A 17,736-nucleotide genomic window follows, 5' to 3' on the forward strand; every position below is an offset into this window, starting at 1 on the left:
TGTGAAGTCCCTGAGTGAAGAACTCAGTTACTGTTGCCAGGTCTCAGGGCATCCACGGTACACAATCTTCACCTCACTGTCTAGAATCGTACTCCTTAGATTGCCTTGCCTGGACTCCAGCAGGCTCTTTTGAGCTGTCACATGCCCTTTAATAGAGTTCTTCTTCCCTTCCTAAGGCTGACTATGCAGTAAGACTTTCCCTTTATTACTTTCTTTAAATGAGCATTTATTCACTTAGGGAGCAATTTTTAAAAAATTTTATTTATTTATTTATTTATGGCTGTGTTGGGTCTTCGTTTTCTTGTGCGAGGCCTTTCTCCAGTTGCAGCAAGCGGGGGCCACTCTTCATCGCGGTGCGCGGGCCTCTCACTATCGCGGCCTCTCTTGTTGCGGAGCACAGGCTCCAGACGCGCAGGCTCAGTAATTGTGGCTCACGGGCCTAGTTGCTCCGCGGCATGTGGGACCTTCCCGGGCCAGGGCTCGAACCCGTGTCCCCTGCATTGGCAGGCAGCTTCTCAACCACCGCACCACCAGGGAAGCCACGGGAGCAATTTTTTAAGTGGTGCAAGTTAGACAGTATGACTAGTAAATGGAGAGAATGTTAAAGCGTGTGAGTGTGTGTGTGTAAGAGAGACTGGGGGTGCATCCTCAGAGCCCCTTAGAGTCTCTCCCATCCTAAGGGACTTAATAAAGCAGTAAGTGCCTGCACTGTTTGTTGGTTGAAGACCTTAATGAAAACAATGCCTGACAATAAGTTTGATAAATTAGTGGTATCTACTCATTGCATTTCTTACAGGCCACCAAGGAGAAGGGGACATGTATTCATTCAATACATATTTAATGTGTATTATTTTGAAAGGCAAAGATAGAACAGTGAATAAGACAGACAACACTCCTGTTCTCAAGAAGAATACAGGGACTTCCCTGGTGGCGCAGTGGTTGAGAATCTGCCTGCCATTGCAGGGGACACAGGTTCGAGCCCCGGTCTGGTAAGATCCCACATGCCGCGGAGCACCTAAGCCCATGCACCACAACTACTGAAGCCCGGGCACCTAGAGCCTGTGCTCTGCAATGAGAAGCCCCCGTGCCGCAATGAAGAGTCACCCCCGCTCGCCGCAACTAGAGAAAGCTCCCGTGCAGCAACGAAGACCCAACGCAGCCAAGAACAAATAAATAAATACATAAATAAATTTATTAAAAAAAAGAGTACAACCCAGCAGCAAAACAAAGACCCCACCCACATAATGGTTTCATCTTATTATAAATCCCATATGCAAGCACTAGGAAGGCAGCAAACCATATGCTCTTTGCACTGAAATCAAGACAGATCTCGGTTTATTCTCAGGTCTAGTGATTTTTTTTTTTCAGATTCTATGTTTTAGAAATTTATTTTTTTAATCAACTTTTTTTCTGAGGGTTTCCGTTTACAAAGGAAATGTTTTAATTTTATTTTAAAAATAAACTTTATATTTCAGAACAGTTTTAGATTTATATAAAAATTGCAAAGATGGCCTAGTACAGTGATTTTAAATCTATGAGCCTTTGAGCAAGTGACAGTCTATTTGAGTTTCGGTTTCCTTATCTGTAAAGTGGGAAATATAGGGTGGTTTTCATAGGGTTGTTGTAAAAATTAGAAATAATATTTATAAAATATCTCACAGTTAGTAGGTGTTCGATAAATTCTAGCTCTTATTATGGCCCTCCAGCCTTGTGACTGGGTTCAGTTAAAGGCTAATGTCATTCCTGGACTTACAGGCAAGTCATTTATGGCCTTTCAATTTCTGTGACGTTTGTCCAAGGGACACTTGGGCAGTGGCCACATCTCCAGGGTGACCTGAATACGTTCTGTTCAAGGTCAGAGTCGTGCCAGTGTTGGAAAAAGAAAAATCTTACTCTAGGAATTCTTGACTATGTAACCATTAAATCATGGCCACTCTTTTAGACAACTGACATAATTATTAGGCTGGAAGAATCTAGAGTTACAACCCTTCATACTTTTCGACATGCCTGCTCCACAGCCAACTGAATTCAGCCAGAAATGAGTAAGATAGAATGACTCAGTAATGGTGAGAATGGTCAACCAGCCAATTGGAAGGAAAAAAAGAGATTTACAAGAGAGCATCACCAGTGATGCTTCAGGCTGTGCTGATAAAATGTGCATGACTACATCACAATGTGTGTTTAAAAAAAAAAAAAATCTATCTTCATTTGGCCTTTGTAAAAACTGTCTTTTCTTTTTATTAAAGAAAAATGCTGAGATTCATTGCTATGGGGAAATACTAATGCTTACTTTTACAGAGAACATTTTTTTGAACACTACCAATATGCCAAGCACCTTGCTCAGGACTGTAGCTGTATTTTTTCATCTAATCCTCCCTACAACTCAGTGAGGCAGGCACCGTTGCTCTATCCACTCTGCAGAGGTGGAAAATTACACTAATTTGATTCCAGTGCTTTTAACCCCTAGACAGTACTGTGTTATAAGGTTTTATTCAACAAATAATTTGAACACCTACTCTGCTAGGTATTATGCTGGCTCTAGGGATAATGGAGAGCAAAGCAGACATGGACCCTCCCCTCACACAGTTCACAGTGCAGAGGAAATATGGTCCATTATGAAGGGATTTCAATAAAGTTTGATGATTATTATAATGGGAGCAAAATAGGGTATCAAGGGAGCAGAGTCAAAATATAATTTCACACTGGCTGAGCTCTCCAGTTCTGAGACTGCATGCATGCCACAGAGAAATTTGGATTGTTGATTACATGTCATTTAGTTCACAAACCTATAATCCTTTATCATCTCACTAGTTCTTTTTTCTTCTTTCTCTCTCTTTGTTCTTCTTCCCTTTTATCCTTTCTTTTCTTTCTTTTTTTTTTTTTAACACACAGATTAAGAATATATTTGGTTTCTTCCCTGTTGCCATTAATTTTGGGGAGTTCAAATTACTGTATTTTTGTTCATAACTGGAAGAAGGGAGATTTTTCAGAGATTGCTTTTTTCTATTATACAAAGGAAGGAAAAATATTTGGTAAGGTTTGAAGGCCAAGCTCTAAGACCCTTTTGAAAAAACATCTAATTCAACTCTTTTCTGAAAAGGCACTATCAACTGTCCAGAAACACCTCTTAGTTAGAAAACTCATTGAATTTTTAAACATCAATCAATTCCTATTAAACAATACTGAGTTATGTAAAATGAGTTAGAAATATGTACATTACATTTCCCTTGAGGACATTTGAATGCTAAAAAGAGAAATTCTTTTAAAGAATCATTTTGTTTTTGCCAAGCCAATAATATTTGAAAAATAATTTGAAATATTTTGTGAAACCTCATATCCCAAGAGTTTCATCCATCTCTCCCAAATTGTTAGAACATGTGTTTTATTTCCACACCTAAACTTATCCAATTTAGGCACTCTCCTCGAATTAAAAAAACCTTTAAAGGAGGAGGGGAAATAAAAGCTACCAAGCTACAAATCCAAACTAACTGTGACTCAGATTTGAGGATTAGTCTGCAGTTTTTGCTTTTGCTTGAAGAATCTCTTTGAAAATAATAATAGCCACGATACACGGAGCTCCCCTTATATTCCAGGCACTGTGCAAGCTTTCAGTATTGTGTTAATTAGATTCTTCTGGGGTGCAAAAACAGAGAAATGGTCACTTGGCTCAATTACTGTCAGTTTCTTTAAAAGGATACGATATGGGGAAGTAGAAGAGATAGATAAAAGTCTCATGGAAGCCTCGTGGAAAACTAGATTTTTGTTCTAGCCACTCAGCAACAACTGAGTAAAAGCTCTGGTCTAGTCGTATAAGCTACCCTCTGGTGACCTCACAGGAACTCTTGGCTTGTTGCCATGCACATGACTCAGCTCCTCTGTCTGTTTCCCTCTACCTGCTTATTTTTCCAACTATTGCTACTGACTCCACACCACTCACTTTCTCTCTACCTCATGGCTTTGCTTACTCATGGCTTCTGTTTCCTGCCATCCTTCTCCTCACTTCTGCATTTACCCAATGCTGACCCTCCCTGGATGTTTCATACTCAAACTCTGCAAGAGAGAAGAAAGGGCACGCCTCTCGTGCCAGGCTTCATCACAGGCCACCAGACTCCAGGCCTTGTCAATCCCTGTCGAATTGGCAGGGTTACATGGCAAAAACACAAGGTTAATATGCCTAGACGGAACCTCTCACAAAGAACTACTCTGACGCTTTTCAGGAGAGAAGAGTGAAACTGGCTGGGTGCCTGAAAAGGCCTGCACATGTGTTATTATTTCAATTTGAAACTAAACAAATGCCATTTATATAGAGAGTAAATTCTATCGTCATCATTATCATCATCATATCTACCTTGTATAATAATATCTAAAGCTTGACAAATATTACCTTGAATTAGTGTGTTGCTCTGGTTTGTCAAATACTCTTGTTAGTAGAAGACGGTTTGGTAGTCTAAATGAGGATTGTTGACTTTAGAAAAACTAGAGTAAGAAGGCATAATGGCATAACCCAGTAGTTTTCAAACTGGGGATGTTCCAGGGCAGTGGAGGGACAAGGCGGGAAGAGAAGTGAAGCAGCAAAACCAGCTGTTCAACCAAAGCATCCAGGAATTTACCCGTTTTCTATTTTTCACATGCACAGAAGCTTTTGCCTTAAGAAAAGATTCCATAGCTTAACACAAAGTTTGAAAGCTATCCTAAGAGATATATGTCAAATCCCAGTTCCTCCTCTTTTTTGTTATATCAAAGTGCATAAATTAATTACTTTCTTTTGCCTTTCTTTCTTCGTTTTGAAAACAGGGAGAATGGTACCTCTTTCATAGGTTTGATGTGTGGATCTAATAAGATACAGCATACAATGCACCAGGGTCATTGTAACTAAATGAATGTTCGCTCCTGTCCACATCAAATACTGAACAGTATAATTCTACTAGTCATGATAATCTTTCATTACTGGGTTAGAGAAGGATTTTTCAGGAGTGCCATAAATGAAATGCTGACTAACTGAGTTACCTTCAGTTTTGCTATAGAAACGTTTATATTGTATAATAGATATTGAACCATACAATTATTGTGAAAATTCAGCCTTCCAGAAACTTTTCATTGTATAATCAAGGAATTAGGAAGAACATAAGGAAGGGGCATTACCCCATTGGGTTATTCACACAGATTATTTAATATGCAATTCAATTGTCATTTAAATCATAATTTCTTGAAAATATTGTGTTTTTCAAATATAAGGTATTATCATTTTTATAATTATGACTCATTCCTGGCTTCTAGGTACTTTTTCTTAACAACATTTTAAAACATTCATTTTACCTTGTTGATAATGTTTCTTTTTCAAAAATCTTTCCAACAGTGAGATCGTTGGACAAAATGCAGTTCCAGGTATCAAGAACACGAGTGTGACTAAAATCTATTGCCTTATGCATAAAAATGATGATTTTTCTGAAGTGCCAGTTTACAATGTGGATAAATAAAGATTCAATATTCAGTGACTTTCCCAATTTTATAGAATTTTAGGATTTTACATGTTCAGGGCACTTATTTGATAAATGAGAGAAATAAGTACAGAGAAGGCATGTGAAATCACACCATGGTTAATGTTGGGACCACAAACAAACATGGGTCTTTTGGCTTTCAAGCCTCTGCTCATATCGAGATCAATGGAACAACCACCTACAGCCATTGGCTGAGTTATCATTTGAGGCTGAAGCTGAACTGTATTCCGTAAAAAAAAAACACATGTAATACTTATCAAAACTAGAAAACATGGAAAATAAAAGCAGGGGAAAAAAGAGTAAATATTTAATGTTATTTAACAAGCTTACAAACACCACATGAAAAAATAAAACTTTGAATTGTATTTGTGTATTATACTGTAATACATCAAGCTAAAAATCCAATATTCTAATAGAGAAGCCAATCAGAAAATCCAGTGACTAGAGTCCTCCTTAGATGATAATAAGAGAAGTCCTCAATTACTCATTTGTCTGACAGAAAGTCTTACCTTTATTATATTGACCAGTGGGAAAAATGTGTTTAAACGTCTGCAAGAAGTTAATATTTATTTTTCTATGAGCAACAGCAACTGAGATTTAATATGTTTGAGTCAATATAGAATCTTATTTAAACTAACAGATTATTCTTTGTCATGAAATGGAATTCAAATGAGTTGATTTGCTATTTTTCTTCTATATTGAGATAATAGCTTCTGTGAGGGTTGGTGCTAATGTGTATACCAAGTTAAGTGTGCAAAGCAGTTAGGATAGGAATACTGGGTATCAGCAGCTGCCAACTTAGTCTCTGACCATCTCTCTGGGAAAGAACTATATTATTGTAGTAAGCTTCTCACTTTTCTTTCCAATATTCCTTCAAAGCTGTATGAGTTATCTGTTGTGATATAGATAACACATTTGTTTGGGCTAACAAATTATCCCCAAACCAGTGACTTAAAATAACAATAAACATTCATTATCTCTTACAGTTTCTATGGGTTTAGGATTTGGGTGTGGCTTGGCAGGGGGTTTTAAATCAGGTGTCTCATGAAGTCGCAGTCATCAGAAGGCTCTTCTGGGGCTAGAGGATCTGCTTCCAAAGTGGCTCACTCACATGGTAACAAGTTGGTGTTGGCTGCTGGCAAGTGGCCTTACTTCTTCTCAATGTGGGTCTCTTCTTGAGACTAGTTGAGCATCCTTACAACATGGCAGCTGGCTCCCTTCTCTGCAATCAATGGGAGAGACCATGATAGAAGCCTTACTTTCTATGATCTAGCTACAGAGTCATGGACCATCACATCTATTATACTTTATAGATCACATTCCTATTCCATCTATGAGGATACTACACAAGGGCGTGACTACCAGAGTTGAGGATCTTTGGCAGCCATCTGTAGGCTGACTACAAAAAGGATAAGGTATTAGTCAGGACACTTTTTGTTCTCAAGTGACAGAAACACAACTCAAATTCACTTAGGCAAAGGGAAATTTATTGACTCACATAACTGAATTATCGTTACGTGTAAGCTGTATCTGTGCCTGAAACATTAATAAAACCCTAAGATACACAAACACCCTGAGAACTCTCTGTCTTTCCCACGAATCTGTTTCTCTTTGCATGTCAGTGATATGCTCTCAAACCTATCACGTGGTCAGGCACACCCCTGCTCCTTTGCTTTCTTTGGCGAAGAACAACTCTCTTTCCTAAATCCTGGGGAAAAACTCTCATTGGTCCAACTTGCATCATATCGTCATTTTTATGGCCATTGGTTTGGGTACTACTGTCGGCCATTACCACCAGAACCACCATGTTGGAGTTCAAGGCAGACAAACTTCCCAAAATAAGTGGTGCTGGTCCTAGAAGAAGAAAAGAACCAAATAATAGTGGTCTACAAAAATTAAATATCTTAAGTTACCCAAAAAACAGCCATGTTGGCAGTTTTTAAAAAAAAAAAATTAATCCACCTTGAGTAGGCAACAGCTGCCTCTCCTCACTGCCACCATTTCCTTTCACTCACCTTTCATCATTAATACACTTTAAAATTTTTTGCCATCAAGGGCAGTATTTGTTAAACAAGAAAGCCTTTTAAGTCCTTTATCAAAGGTTTATTTTGAAACCTATAGATGATGCATTATTTTACTTTGGTATAAATGCCATTTGCAAATAGTTCAAATGAACAATGCAGGTGCTGAATAATGTGAAGCTAATAAAAGATAATTACAATGGTAGAATGGACAAACAGAATATTTGAAATCTGGAATGAGACGAAATTTGATGAAAATGCTAAGGACATAAAAACTGATTCTCTATTTGTCTACCTACATGGATGTAATATTCAGAAAAAGAAGATATTATATTTATATACATATGTATATATTTACATAAATGCATGTACATATATATAAGCATATTCAGAATAGAAGAATAAGGAAGAGATATACTCACTGCTGACAATATATGATAAAATACTAATGGACCAAAAAATGCAGAATTCCTCAAATCCTCCTTCCTTCTTCTACGCAGAGAACACTGAACTTTCAACTGGAAAGTGTAGATCAATCACCACTAAAGGGCACCCGAAGCTAGAGATAGATAAGAGGATAACAAGAGAGCACCTAATTGCTTTAATGAATTTAATACTTCTGAGCCAGCCAAAGACTTATTAAGTTACTACACGACTTGTAAATGTGCTTGAGGACTCGATTTCAGTCATCTTCGAGAAATCATGAGGTTCTTCAAGTAGACTGTGCTGACCAGCTGTTATTACTGAATTGAACCCAGAAGTATTTCCCCTTGTGGATGTGAATAAACCAAATAGAGGTGCTTTCAAAAAGTAACCTCAACAGACACAGATGTAGAGAATGGACATATGGACACCAAGGGGGGAAAACTGCGGTGAGGTGGGGATGGTGGTGTGCTGAATTGGGCGATTGGGATTGACATGTATACACTGATGTGTATAAAATTGATGCCTAATAAGAACCTGCAGTAAAAAAAAAAAAAAAAAAAAAAAGTAACCTCAACAAATCACCTTATCTGTCTAGTAATAACAAGGGCCATATGCTGCAGAAGTGTCATTTGGAGAGGCTCAGTTCAATCCCAGTGTTAGAGTCAATCCACACAAGTTACCCGGAGATCAGCCAGTGTCATTGACCTTTCACAGAAGCTGAGCAAGAGATCCCAGAAAGAACCTGAGGTCATTTATTTGAGCCAGTTCGCCACATCCTTCCTTTTGGAACCCACAGAGATGACTTTCTCACGGATCCTATGAGCATTTTAAAAAACTGTTTCAATGATAGGACAGCTGTAGGACAAACTGAAATAGAAATATAACACATCAACAAATGTGAGTCCCGTATGTAATTTTAAATACAGTAGCTACATTAAAAAAGTAAAAAGAGACATGTGAAATTAATTTAACAATGTATTTTATTTAACCCAGTATATAAAAAATGTTATACTCTCAACATGTAATCAATATAAAAAATCACTGTGATGCATTTCAGTTTTTTGGTACTAAGTCTGAAATACAGTTCATCTCAATCTGAACTAGTCACCAAATGCTCAATAGCCACATATCCGTATCGCAGGTGGCTGCTGTATTATCTGACAGCGCAGGTCTAGTTCAGGATTATGGACAGTGGTCCTCAAAGTATTGTTCTTCCTTTCCAGGAGGACCTGAAGACTTACCAAGATTACTCTTTGCCAATGTAAAGGGAGCTTCAAAACCCATTTTACACTTCTTCAGCTTCTCGGCATCCCCTGTCGCATACGTGTTCCTTTTTTCGGTTAACTTGATAATGCTAAAAATGGGGCCAATTCAACATATTTCCTATACTTTTCTCCATGAACCAAGCTGTTTTAGAAAGACTATGAGGGCAAGACATATGTGAGTTCAAATCCCGTCTGTGCCGTTATGACTACCGTAGAGGCTTCTGGTTGTCCCTAATATCTGTCTTCCCTTCTGTAGATGCAGAAAACTTCGCTGGGTACAGAGACACTTAGAAAAGGAACAACTACATTTCCAGCATAATTTGAAGCAAGATATGGCTACCTGCCTAAGTTCTGACCAACAGGGTGTAAATGGAAGGGTCACGGGGAAGCTTCTGGGAATCTTCCTAAAAAGCAGCACGGGTGCCCTTTTTGACCTCTTCTTCCTTCCTCTTGCTTAGAATACATATGCAGCCATCTTGGACCATAAGGTCAAGGCCATGCATAGCTTGAAACATCATATCAGCTCACGGTCTTTTATACAAGAGAGAAATAAACTTCTATACCTGCCACTGCAGTTTTGGGTTTTCTGTCACTTGCAGCAGAACTCCTAATAATACAATAATACAAGGATCTCGGGTAAAGATTTAACCTCTAAAGTTATAAGAAAGGTGACGAACACGTCTGTTCTAATGCCTAGTACAAAGTAGTTACTTTACACTGTTAGATTTTTCTTAAGTATATTAAAATTACAAATCTGCTAAACTCTGTAGGTTTCTAAATAAACTCATTTGTTCCTCTTCCAGCTCAGTTTCCTGGCTTCTTTCTGAACTTGCAGATGATGCAAAGATCTTCATCGCATTTGCATTTCTCTCCAGAAAATTGCCTGACTGCCAGTTTACTCATGTTCATGAATGCCGGATGGCTCAGAAAAGCCTCTGCAAGAACCTCTCAAATAAATATTTAGAAAGGCATTATGAGAGCACTTAGCAGTGCTATTCTAGAATTTCTAAAGCAACAAGATACCAAGATCATGAGGCCCTTCCTTACTTTAAGTCACGTCTCTCAACCAAGCAGATCTATTTACTGTGCTATTATTTTTAATAGGAAAACGAAATCATTAAAGCATTCTTTTAACAGATTGCTCACTTTCCAGGAGAGTGAGAGCATAGGGAATACTCAATGTTCTATCAGTTGTTTTTCAAGTTCTTTTTTTGATAGTGGAACAACATGTGAAAAATTTCAAGGAACCCCACTTTTTTAAAACAAAACTTCAAACGAAAACAGTGATATCAAGAAGTATTTATTGAGAATGCCATAATGAAAGGTACCTGCCAACATAGATTAAGTTTCCAGAGGATGCCAATGTGTTTAAATTGTATATGACACACTTTTGTGTGCGTTGTCACTGATTATGCTTTCGAAGAATGGTTAAAAACCAAAAAGGGTGGGAGTATGTCAAAAAGACACAGGAGTTAACCCCAAAGAACTCCCAAGGACCAAAGCTGGAAAATTTGAGCAACAAAATAGAGTACTGGTTTATAATTCAAGAAATAAAATAAATATCCAGAAGTCCACACGGCTTTAAATAAATGATTGAATAAATAAAGAAATTGGGGATAAGGGACAAATCTTTCTTATAAGAAATTGCAAATAATATATTTAGACACTCCTGCTCCAGGAGGTGGAGCTTAATTCCCTGCCTCTTGGGTATGGGCTGGACATAGTGACTTGCTTTCAAAGTGTGGAAAGGAAAAAAGAAAACAAAACAGTAACTTTCCAGCAGAGAAACCTGGCACACCGTACCTTGACAACGAGATTAAGGTTAATATCCTCAGTGATAAGTCATGTGGGTGTCGTGATGCAAGGACAATGACAATTCACCTCTGTAGAATTCTTCCCCAAATCCATAGTCTAATCATGAAAAAAAAGTCAGACAAACCTACAAAATGCCCAACCAGAACTCTTCAAGATTTTCAAGATCATGAAAAATGAGGAAAGACCGGGGCCCTGTTGAGATAGGAGGAGACTAAGAAGACATGACACCTAAATGTCATGTGTGTCCTGGACTAGATCGTGGAATGGGGAAAGGACATTAGTGGGAAAAAACTGGCAAAGTCAGATAAAGTCTGTAGTTTAGTTAATAGTTTTGATGAATGTACCACAGTTACATAAGATGTTATCACTAGGAGAATGTTAAATGAGCATTTGTAGAAAGTCTATTGGGTGCCCAACACTACTAAATTATAAATATAAAATAATGGATATATTATATATAATATTCATATTATGCATAGTTCCCTCAAGAGTTATTAAATAAAAGAAATATGGTTGCCCTCAGGGAGTTAATACTCATTCTTGTTGAATGAGTGAGAGAATGAACGAATGAATGACTGAACCGATCACTGGTATTGTCAGCAGGACGTCCCGCCAAACAAACACACACATTCGTCCATAGTGCTGGAAACATTTGAGGGCTTGTCAATCCTCTTCCATTCCTAACATCCAATCAGTCCTCAAGTCTTAGGGAGTCTCTTACCACTTTTTCACTCCTTCATTTATTTTATTTTGTTTTTCCACCACCCAAACTACCATCCTACTTACACTAGTTCCCACATACTCTGCTCTCCTTCCTCTTATGATGGAATAAATATTTCTTCTCCTGTCCAAGGCCAAGTCCTCCTTTTGTGCTCTTGATTTCATTTCTTCATTTTAACGAGGTTTATTGTCTGTTTATATGTTCATAAATCAAGTAGCAAAGTCATTTTTTCATATTGGTCTATTAAATAAACAGTTTAAATAATAAAATAAAAGTGAGTTGTAATCAATTTTTTAGAACACTCTGACTCTCAGTTTTCCAGGGTCATGTATGAAGATGGACTTTCTCAATTAATACATTTCAGTGAATGCCAACATTTCATGGCATTTCAGTCATTGCCAACAGGGAAATACTGACAGAAAATGGAGATGGATGAGAGATTTACTAATTAGAGATTGTATATTTTAAAATGTCACTAATACTATGTTGATCTTTATAATTATGCTTCAGACTGAGGAGTTGGAAAATAACAGGAAAAATCAGCAAATTTTGTTTAGGGGATACTATTTGATGTGCTTCCTCCCTTCCTTTTTTTCCTTATGTAAATCAAGTATCTTTCAGTTTCTGCTTTGTTTTAATAAAACACTTTTTTTGAAAAAATAAGGAACAGTTATTAGATTTCGTAAATTTTTTCAGCTCTATTGAGGTGTAGTTGACAAATAAAATTGTAAGATATTTAAAGCATACATTGTAGTGATTTGATATATGTATATATTGCAAAAGGATTCCTGCCATCTAGTTAATTAACACATTCATCACCTCACGTATTTATCTTTTTTGGAAAATTTTGGTGAGAACTTAACAAGGATCTTGTTTCCCAAATTATCTTCTTTTTCTTTCACTTTCTCCCTCATGGCTGGGTTATTTCCATGCACAAGAAAACATGCCTTAATATCATCTATGTTAAAAAATAAATGATTAAAACGAATCCTTTGACTTCCTCTTCAGCTACTATAGATTTCTTTGATCACCTTCAGGACAGAATTTTGAAGTTGTCCATGTTACCTGTCTCCTTCTTTCTTCCCTTGAAATCACTCTTCAATCCACTATGATCAGGCCTGTGAATACCACTTGACTGACATGGATTTTACTAAGGTGGCCAAATAATTTCATTTTGCAAAGTTCTTACAGGCCAGTTTTCAACCCATCATTTGACTTAACCTCTTACTTATATCCATTGTTGGAACATTTACTTCTCTGGGCTTTGTTGACATCACAGGCTTCTGATTTTTATCCTATCACCGTAGTTCCTCATTCCCAATCTCCATTGTTCCTCAGTCCCCTTTTTTTTCTCTCTAGTGATCTCCAGGCACATGGCCTTGGATAGCTGCCATATGCTTATGTCTCCCAAGTACATCCAGTTCTGACCTTTCCTCTGAGTTCCAGACTCATACATCCAATCATTTACTCGACATCTCTTCCTGGATATCTAACGGGCATCTCAAACTTAACATTTCCACAATGGTACTCTTGATTCCTGGCCTCTCCCTCTTTCTACTCTCTCTGTTCAAATGCGCACCTTCTCCTCATCTCAGTAAGTGGCCCCATGACACACCCAGGCCAGAACAAGTGGCACCCATTCTCAATCCTGTCCTCCTCACGTCTCATAGTCAATCATAGATAAGAACTGTTTGTGACATCGCCAATATAACCCGAAGATGACCACTTTCCATTCATTCCACTGAGGAACTCCAGTACAAATCTCCCTTATCTCCCACCCAGTCCCTGCAACAGTCGCCTAGCTGTCTCAGGGCTTCACTCTTCCCATTACCCACACATGTCTATCTGCTACTTAGGACCCACAGTGGTCTTCATGAAGTGTATGCCCTATAGACCTCTGACCTTAATAACTTTCTTTGGCAAACAGAATAAAATCAAGTTCCTTCCTAAAGTCCACAGACCTGCATTGCTTGGCTTCTGCCAACCTCTATAACCTCATCTCCTACCACTCTCCCCTTTGACTATGTGTTCCTCCCTGCCTTATAGAGTTCCCTCTGCCTAGAATATTTTCCCTGTGACTTCTCTGACAGGGTAACACTTACTCATTTTCTCAAGCCTCAGCTCTGTGAAGCTTTCCCAGACACCCTTCTCTGCTAGACGCACTTAATTGCCCAATAATTGTCCCTTCCTTGGTCTAAGCTTGATTTCACCTCAGGACTTTTGCATTTCCTGTTCATTTTGCCTGAAAGGCTCTTCCCCCCGGAAGTCCTTATGGATGTTCCATTTTTATCAATTATTTCTCAGCTCAAATATCACTTCCTGGGAGTCCTTCTCTGACCACCTGATGAAAAGTGGTTGCATCGCATTCTCCAGTCCCTTCTATCCCTTCCCTTGGTTTTATTGTTTTTATATCATTTAGCATTATCTGTAATTATTTTATTCATTTATCTGTGGAGATGTTTCTTTTTTGCATTCCTCAGCCAAGATGTAGCCTCTGGTATATAGTTGACACACAATAAAGAGTTTAATGGATAAAAATTTAAGGATAGTTTACTATGTGCCAGTTAGTATATGAGGTGATGGGGAATAACACTGAATAAAATACTGGTCTCTGCTCATGACTTTTCTGGCTAGGAAAGAAAAATATGTAACCAAAAGCAATCCTAAGACTATATAATAAGTTATATTGAAGTATGCATAACTGGTTGCGGAGCACAAAAGAAGGAAAAAGCAATTGATTCTATCGCACAGAGGGCTGGCTGGGAAGATTTAACAGAAGTGCAGTTTGAACTGAGTCCTAAAAAATGAATAGGAGTTGCCTTTTATTGAAGACAGAAAAAGTATGTTTCAGGGAGGGGGACTAGCCTATAAAAAAGCATGGAGAAAAAGAAAATTTTTTAAAAGGACAAGACCTAAAATTGTCTGTAGCTCAATGCCATCCAAATTATAATCCCAGAAGGATATTTTGTAGAACTCAACAAGCTGATTCCAAAACTTATATGGAAACACAAAGGACCTGGAATGCAAGACAAACAACAACAAAAAAATTTGAAGCATTTATACTACATGATATCAAGACTTACTACAAAGTTACAATAATAAATAAATTATGGTAACTGGCGTAAGTATCAACAAAGATCAACAGAACAGAATTGAGAGCTCCCAAATAAATACATACTTACCTAACCATTTGATTTTTGACAAAATACCAAAGCAATCCTATGGGAAAAAGAAATTTTTTTTGACAAATGGTTCTTAAATAACTATATATCAATACGGAAAAAAAATGACTCTCAACCTTTACTTCACACTGTACAAAAAATCAATCAAGTTAGATTATGGATCTAAACATAAAAGCTAAAACCATAAAAGCTTTCAAGGGAAAAAAAACCCATAGGGAATAGGCAAATGTTTCTTAGACAAGATACAGAAAACAATAGCTATGGAAAAAATAGCCAAGGAAAAATTTGGTAAACTAGACTTCATGAAATTAAAACTTCTGATTATTAAAAGATACCATTAAGGAAATAAATAGGTAAGCCACAGACTAGAGAAACATTTAGAAAATTTACACCTGAGACTTCCCTGGTGGCACAGTGGTTAAGAACCTGCCTGCCAATGCAAGGGGACACGGGTTCGATCCCTGGTCCGGGAAGATCCCACATGCCACAGAGAAACTAAGCCTGTGCGCCACAACCACTGAAGTCCACGCCTAGAGCCCGTGCTCCCAACAAGAGAAGCCACCGCAATGAGAAGTCCGCGCACCACACGAAGAGCTCACCACAACTAGAGAAAGCCTGTGCTCAGTACCAAATGTTGATGGGTGTGTGTGTGGAACAGCCAGAACTCTCATACATTGGCAGAGAAATGTAACCTATTACAACTACTTTGGAAAGATATTTGACTATTACTTATAAAGTTAAATATATAACTACCCTATGACCCAGCAATTCCACTAATTTTTATCCAAGAGAAATGGAAACATATGTTCAAAGAAAGACTTGTACGAGAACGTTCATAGTAGCTTTATTAGTAATAGACAAAACCGGAAACAGCCCAATGTCTGTCAACAGGAGAATGGATAATCAAACTGTGATATACCCATACTAAGGAAAACTACTCAGCAATAAAAAAGGAATGAACTGCTGATATACTCAAAAACAGTATGCTGGGTGAGAGAAGGGTGTATACTGCATAATTCCATTTACATGAAATTCTCTGACAGGAAGAACTAATCTCATCTCTGGCGGAAAAAATTTGAGCAGTGGAAGCCTGGGTCTGGAATCAACTGGGAACTAGGGCATGAAGGACATTCCTGGAATGATTGTAAAGTGCTATATCTCAATAGGGATTCATATTACACAGCATTAGTCAAAATTCAGTGAATGGTACATTTAGATTTGCATATTTTACTACATGTAAATTTTACCTTAGCAGGAAAATAAAAGGCCATAAACAAGTATAATCTCTGGTTAATGAATATGCATGAAGTGTTTAGGGTGAAGGCTACAGATGACAACAATTTACTTTGATGGATCGAGGGATGGAGAGATGGGTAGATATATGATAAGTACAATAAAACATTAATAACAAAATCTAGGTAGTGAACATATGGGTGCTCACTGTAAAATTCTTTAAAACTTTAAGCTTGTAGATATTAAAAATGAAATGTTAGGGGAAAAGCAGGGAGATGTGAAGGGTGTGGGGAATCCTAGATAGTGTTCAATGGCTGGAACTTTGGGTAGTTTGGCAAAAGATGAAGCAGGAAAGGCAATCAGAAGCATGATTGTGATGCCCTTTCATGCCACGCTAAGGAGTTTGTATTTTATCCTGTGTAGCAATATTGCTCAATTGTCTTTGTATTCTAACTGTTAGTGTTTTTAGTTATGCCCTCATTAAGCTTCATCTAGGATTTTGCAGTGTATTTATTTAGTCGAATTGGATATAATTGAATTAGATATGAAGGATGTACTTATATTCCCTGTGAGTTTACATAACTTTTCCTGCTTTAATGTCAGTCAACTTGAGATTTTTGTGTATAAATAGACATTGCTGTTTGAATGCGTTGCCAGTTGCCAGTAGTTTCAAAACTGTGTTTGTGTTTCTAACCCTTAGCACTGTACTTTGAATTTTTCCCCAAATGAGCAAGTTTTACAAACGGACAATGAGAAACGAAATCTCTTTTTCTCAGTAGAAAATACTCAAGCAAATGTTGAATATAAAATATCATAGTAAACACTAGGGGGTTGCATAAATTATCTAATTATAAAAAATAGCCTCTGATAAAAAAACAAACAAAACAACTAATACTAAACTTTCATTGGGTTATTTGTATGGAAATATGTTAATATAAATGTTTCAGACATTACATGAAATTTCTAAAAATCTTATATTTGTATGTGTATGGAAATATGTATGGAAATATGTTAATATAAATGTTTCAGACATTACATGAAATTTCTAAAAATCTTCTATGTTCTGGTATAATGTTATATGTAATAATCCTAGTTATTACTTTAAAATGTATATATCAGAAATAACTAATTTTCTTGTCAACTGCATTATTATGAACTTTCATCAAATCTTTAACCGTGGTCATTTTTAAGTCTTTTGTCATTTACAGACAGTTCTGGGTGTACTCTGATGATTTTGCAAATATGTTCCTATAAAAGGGTTTCATCTTCAAGAAATTCATGGAAAAGACTCTGACAAGTACAGGTTTCTGGTAACTGACTGTACTGCTGAACTGAATGAATAAGCATTTTCAGAACTCTAATGAAAAACTGATGAACTCATAAAAGTGCTAACAAAAGATCAAGATGAAAAAAAAAATTAATTACATGGGACTGAGTGAACTGATGAGGATGAGTATAATTTTTGTGACTTTCTGTCTGAATTAAAGAAAAAAAATCCCACAAGGACTCAGAGGCAAAGAATATACAAATCAATTTTCACTGCAAAGTAAAGGAGCTGTTACAGTGGAGGATTAC

The 17,736-nt window shown here is 37.3% G+C and overlaps 1 long non-coding RNA gene across 1 annotated transcript in view; it reads right to left on the minus strand.

The window, feature by feature from the left end:
- Positions 1–245: 245 nt before the first annotated feature.
- LOC309610000 overlaps positions 246–17,736 on the minus strand; it is a 33,593-nt gene continuing 16,102 nt past the window's right edge. Inside the window, exons 2-3 of the long non-coding RNA XR_014233689.1 lie at positions 8,515–17,023; positions 246–8,334 (exon numbers count right to left, since the gene is read on the minus strand). This is a non-coding gene — a long non-coding RNA (uncharacterized lncRNA). The remainder of the gene's footprint in view (positions 8,335–8,514; positions 17,024–17,736) is intronic.

The sequence above is a fragment of the Balaenoptera borealis genome, assembly GCF_965194805.1.
Source record: "Balaenoptera borealis genome assembly, chromosome: 13".
NCBI lineage: Eukaryota > Metazoa > Chordata > Mammalia > Artiodactyla > Balaenopteridae > Balaenoptera > Balaenoptera borealis.